Genomic DNA, 6,000 nt, shown 5'->3' with positions numbered 1-6,000 from the left:
AACAGAACTAAATCGGCAGTATGGATAGCACGATCAGTGGTAGGGAAGTGCATTTGCAAGTTTTCAGTACCTGTTGAAGTGTGACTTTATTTTGATGCAGTTTGTTACGACATTCCACTCTCTTGTGTTACGGTACATATAAATGTCCTTTTTATAGTAACAAATCAGGAAAGATATTCACCTTTATAAACAGATCAGCACTTTTTGGAGGTCTAGAGAAAAAGCCTACAAGAAATTCTTAAATTCACAGTAAAAGCATACTCTGTTTATATTTTCCTGATCACATTATTACATTGGTAATAGTTTGCCTTCACAGCACTGAGACTTCCTACAACTCCACTTTGTGTAAAACGTGCAGTGATGCATTTCACACCACAACATAGGTCTTACGCTATAAACATTGTATGGAGTGATTCTTATTAATGTTTAAAAACCCCTGAAGTAATGTCAACGACGCTGAGAAAAATAATTTAATATAAGACACATAAGATCGCAAATGTCAGGTAATACCCCAAAAATGGATGAGGAATGTTGAACATGTGACATCACGAGATGACATACATTGCCACACATGCAGATGTTAGGCTTGGCCATGTGAATAGCCTCCTATATATCAGAACCCTTAAGGACTTGGCCAATTAATTAGTTGCAGTCTTATACTTAAGGTGACTCTAAACATAATCTTTTCAAGTATTTTTGAAGAATCCAGCGAAAGTGAAGTTGGTTGATAGTTTGATGGTGTCTCTTTATCCTCCTTCTTTGAAAGAGGCTTAACTTAAGCATATTGTAGCCAGTCTGGCAACATTCTGCTAATAAGAGATTGATTACACAAGTAGCTTAAGACAGAACTCAGCTCGCCTGAGTAATCTTTGATTAACTTCACTGATATGCTATCATAACCACTAGAACGCTTTTATTTTAAGGATTTCATGATGGATGCTACTTCTTTAGGAGACGTGATTGTCATTTTCATTTTACTGGAGTTATTTGTAAAGATTGGTTCTCACATACTCCATTGCACTCTTTATTAATCCTGGTAACCCCGAGCTATCAGTAACAGAAACAAAATACTTGTTTAAGAGGTTTGCAACACTACATGCATTTGTTACCATTGTCTCGTTCCTCTTCCGTTTTGGCCCCTCCTGTCTCTGACTTCGCTATATCCTCCATATAGTTTTTAGTTTGTTTTCTGATGTAATTATCTTTTTCTCATGTCTGTCTGCTTAGCTCAGTGTTAATGTGCTTGCCTCCCATAAGTGGGCCTGGGTTAGATTCCCAGCCAGCTTGGAGATTTTCTCTGCTCAAGGACTGGGTATTGTGTTGTCCTCGTCATCATATCATTCTCGTCACCGGCGCGCAAGTCGCCCAATGTAGCGTCGACTGAAATTGGACTTGCACTTTGTGGCCAAACTTCCCCATTGGGGCCTCCTGGCCAACGATGCAATATGCTCATTTCCATTTTTCCATCTTTTTCTCATAATAAAGCTGCTAAGATTTCTGGATTATTTGTTTCAATACTTTGCAGTATTCTTTGTAATGCATTACAATGCTAACATCAGAACTGTTCCTAGATAGTAAATACAGGCTCCTTTTTGTCCCACACGATATCTGTATTCCTTGTGTAAACCAAGGTTTATTTTTAGACTTCTGTAATCATATTTTCATTCTAGCCATAGCTTCGGAAAAATTGATACATTGTGTTTCGTTTCATGATGAAACTTTTCCCTAAAAGTAGAAGTACCCCAGTGATTATTCACACGTGAAGATAGCCACTGTATTGTTTTGCACCATCGCAGGAAGATCTTAATTCGGAGAGGAGATGTTTTCCAGTATTTTATGATCATGTTCACTCTCGTTAGGATTAAAAAGTTCGCAGTGCACGATAACAGCTTGTTTTACTCATGTACATAGCTCCTCCTATGCTGTTCCGCTCTTTACGCTTGCATATATTTGTTGATTGTAGGCTGATTGAAGGGAATGCTGACGGCATAGCAGCGTGATCGTTGTCATGGAGTCACAGGCCGGTCTCTGTAGAGAGTACAGTGATTGTGTAAGCCTAGAGACTGCGAAAGAACAGAGTGATACTTTTTTTCTTAAATTATAAGTTACGTTACGCACCTTGCACTTTGTACAGTAGGAACCAACCGAATGAGGCAGTGTAATTATTGTCGTGACACTGACCTCATATTCTGAAGGATGGAGTATGCTCTATCTGGCCATCCTGACTTACGTTTCGCTAAATCATTTCAGGGAAACGCCGGGATTGTTCCTGCAAGAAGGCCACGGCCAACTATTTATCATATCCTCGTAATACATATTTATATATTCTATATATTCAATATTTTGAATTATTTGAATACATTGTATTGTGATGACAAATCCTATTTCATTGTAAGATGTTTAGATTCGATCTCCAAACCAACCAACCAATATTAGATGATCCCTGGACGAATACAAAAATGAAACTTAGAAAGACAGTTGGAAGTCACAAGTGTTACTAACTAAACAAAGTTTCAATATATTTTGTATCAAACTAATTTGCAACACACGATTAGCACTCATACAATTTCGATTATTTTGTGAAGCAACTTTAAGTACATGTTATCTTTGGTTGCATTCCCGATGTTATGTAAGTTGTCTTTGGTTTCTTTGTTCGTTAAAGCGAAGGAGGTGAGTTGGGTGTGGTGAAATTAATTGTATATTTGTGTGGTTTTTAATTCGTTTTATATGTTGTAAAAGTGGTTAAAAAGTGATTTAGGTTCTATTAACTCATCGCACTAATATTGTTATTTGAAGTATATTATTGGTCTTTGATGTATTAATTTACTGCGTCATTCCTCTTTTCATGAGAGGCCGCCATGTTGTGCTCACAATACGGGTGTAAGTTCGTCAGTTGCAAGAACGGTCGAAGATACATAAATTTCTTTATTTAGTTAATTTTGCATCATTTGTTTTGTATGTAAATGAATAGTAATAGTTGTTTTCTAAATTTATTTCGTGCTTGCGTGACAGACTGTTCTGAGTGTGCAACTTGAGACTACACCGGATACCTGGGTTGTGTTGTAATGTTGCATAATAGCAATAGTTATTGAAAAAAAACGTTAACTAGTACCCTTTGTATTTGTTTCCCAGAATGGTTGTATTAACAGTTGTAATATTTCGTTCACGTTGCGAATGGAAATAGCGTGTTATTCATATGCTGTGCATTATCCATGTGTATGATGAATTGTATGCCAAACTTGTCATATTGCAGCTGTTTAACATATTCACCTTTCTGCAAGACTGATAACGAAACGTGTGGGTCTGTCGATTGTCAATTTGCCTTGTGACTGGAGATTTTTTTTGTGTATTTTCAAATGCTTTTGGTTTGTTAGTGATAACACTTATTTGAAATTGCGGAGTTGTAGGGGGGTTAACTGTCATAACTTAATGCATTCTAATTGTGTTATTTCTTCGCCTTGCCGAAAGATCTCTCATAACTCGGTGAAATTACGGTCAAGTATAAGGACTGTCAGGCACCAAATCCAATGTTGGGACGCTCCAAGATGCACAGTTGAGGTGAGGGAAGCAGAGTAGAAACACTGAAATCTGTTGACGTGGTCTTCAATCTGAAGACTTTGTTTGATTCATCTCACCATGCTACTTTATCCTGTGCAAGCCTCTTCCTTTCCGAATAACTACTGCAACCTTCAGAATCTGATTAATTTATAAATCCGTTGTTCCCCTCGGCTGTTTTTACCTTCCACATCCCCCCCCCCCCCGAATACTAAGATGGTGATCTATTAATGTTTCAAAATGTGTCCTATCAACTGATCTCTTCGCCTAATCAGGTTGTGGTTTCTGTTTAGTACGTCATTAGTTACGTGTTCTACCCATCAAATCTTCAGTGATCTTCTGTAACAGTGCATTTCAAAAGGTTCCGTTTTTGTCTAAACTGTTTGTCTATGTTTCACTTTCATATGTGGCTACACTCAAGACAAGACCCTTCAGAAGCTACTTCCTAACACTTAAATCTGTGTTTGATGTTAACAAATTTCTCATCTTGTATGCTCCTTTCAAAACACTGTCCATCCTGTTCAATTGTTCCTCCAAGTTCTTGGATGTGCCTCACAATTACGGTGTTGTTGGCAGAGTGCAAAGCTTGCAATTCTCCCTGAATTTTTAATTTCTAATCCAAATTTTTCTTTTGTTTCTATCGCTGCTTTTCCAGTGAGATTGAATAACCCAAATTTTTTGTTTGTTTCATTTGCTGCTTCTTCAGTGCTTGAATAACATGGATAGTTACAATCCTGTCTCACTCCGTTCTCAAACACTGCTTCCTTACATATATATAGAGACTGTTATTACTGCCTTCTGGTTTCTGTAAGTTATAAATAGCCTTTTGCTCCCTGTATTTAACCCTGGGTATCTACAGAATTTCAAAGAGAGTATTCCTGGCGACATTGTCAAAAGGTTTCTTAATCTCTGCAAATGCTGTTAATGTTGGTTTCCCTTTCCTTAAGCCACCTTTTAACGTAAGTTGTAGGGTCAGTATTGCCTTGCATGTTCCTACATTTCTCTGGAATCCAAACTGATCTTCCCTGAGGTCAGCTTCTACCGGTATTTGCATTGTTGTCAGGAATTCGTGTTGGTATCTGGCAGCTTACTAAACTGATAGTTCAGTAATTTTCATAACTGTAATCAACTGCTTTCTTTGGAATTACCACGTTCCTCTGGAAGTCTTGAGGTTATTTTGCCTGTCTCATACACCTTGCACACCAGGTGGAAATCTCTTCGCTGGCTGTCCCGGGCTATCAGTAGTTCCGATGAAATGTTGTCTACTTCTGTAGTCTTGTTTCGACTTGGGTCTTATGCTACTTTGTCAAATTCTTCTCACAGTATCATATCTCCCATCTCACCTTCATCTTTCCATTTGTATGTTGTTGCTTAAAGTTCCTCTCCCTCGTATATACCCACTATGTACTCCTTCAACCTTTCGGCTAAAGTTACGTGTTGGACCCCTTCGGTGACAGGTCTGTAGCGCAGTCTGAGTTCTCACTTAGGTTGGAAGTGACAATTTGGCTGTGAGTTGACAATGCCAATGAATATGAGAGCAGAAAAATTTGATTGTGGTGACAAAATGACTGGTAGCAAAAAAAAAAAAAAATGCAAGGGGCGGCTAATATGTAACTTTTACCCACCTTTCAGCTTTCCGTTCTTTGCTTAGGGCTGGTTTTCCATCTGAGCTCTTGATATTCATATAGGTGCTTCTCTTTTACCCAAAGGCGTTTCATTTTCCTGTAGGTGGTATTTGACTGTCCCATAGTGAAATATCTTTCTAAATCCTAAAGTTTTTGGTCTGTTGCAGTTCCAGGCACACTCTCATTTTAGACATTTGTATTCCTTTTTGCCTGCTTTATTTGCTGCACTTTCGTATTTTCTCTTTTAGTCAGTTAAGTTTTTTGTGTAATCCAAGGATTTCTATCGTATGTGCAGAGTTGACACTGGCGTTGTGGTTGATTGGGAGTGACTGCAAAGGCATTTCCCATTTACAGCCGCTCCCATCGGCCAGCGTGTTGAGTGTCAGCTTTGTTTGCGCATTTCATATTATTCCTTGTCTTTTTATCTATTTGGTCCTCAGCTGCCTTCACTATTTCATCTCAAAGATTCTTCTTCCCCTGTATTCCTTTCCCGTGTTCTAGTCAACTGTTGCCTAACGCTACCTGTGAAACTTTTAAAATCTCTGGTTCTTTCAACTTATCTAGGTCCCGTCTCCTTAATTTCCTACGTTCTTGCGATTCTTCAGTCCCCATGTGCTCTTGCAAATATTACAAAATATATACAGCTTACCAGAGATGTTACATTTCATTCCTATTTTTCTTTGAATTTTATCTTTGGCTCTGTACGTTTCGCTTTCCATGTGATTACTGCTTTTCATATTCTATTATGTCAGTAGAAGTTTTTGAGACAGTGTTCATGTTTAAAATTTGTGTGTTCATTTAGAGTTCTATGAATATATAT

At 38.0% G+C, this 6,000-nt stretch overlaps 1 protein-coding gene across 3 annotated transcripts in view; it reads left to right on the top strand.

Moving 5' to 3' along the window:
* The first annotated feature begins 2,628 nt into the window (after positions 1 to 2,628).
* LOC124591625 (tetratricopeptide repeat protein 14 homolog) overlaps positions 2,629 to 6,000 on the top strand; it is an 88,865-nt gene continuing 85,493 nt past the window's right edge. For 2 of the 3 annotated variants that reach the window (XM_047131750.1, XM_047131747.1), the window contains exon 1: positions 2,629 to 2,670. The gene's annotated coding sequence lies outside the window, so the exon portion shown is untranslated. Of the gene's footprint in view, positions 2,671 to 2,860; positions 2,881 to 6,000 lie in introns of those variants that run through there. The other variant, XM_047131749.1, reaches the window with a different exon arrangement.

Source organism: Schistocerca americana, chromosome 2, assembly GCF_021461395.2.
Source record: "Schistocerca americana isolate TAMUIC-IGC-003095 chromosome 2, iqSchAmer2.1, whole genome shotgun sequence".
NCBI classification, from domain to species: Eukaryota; Metazoa; Arthropoda; class Insecta; order Orthoptera; family Acrididae; genus Schistocerca; species Schistocerca americana.
Note: the sequence above shows the minus strand (reverse complement) of the source record. Positions and strands in the feature narration are given on the sequence as shown.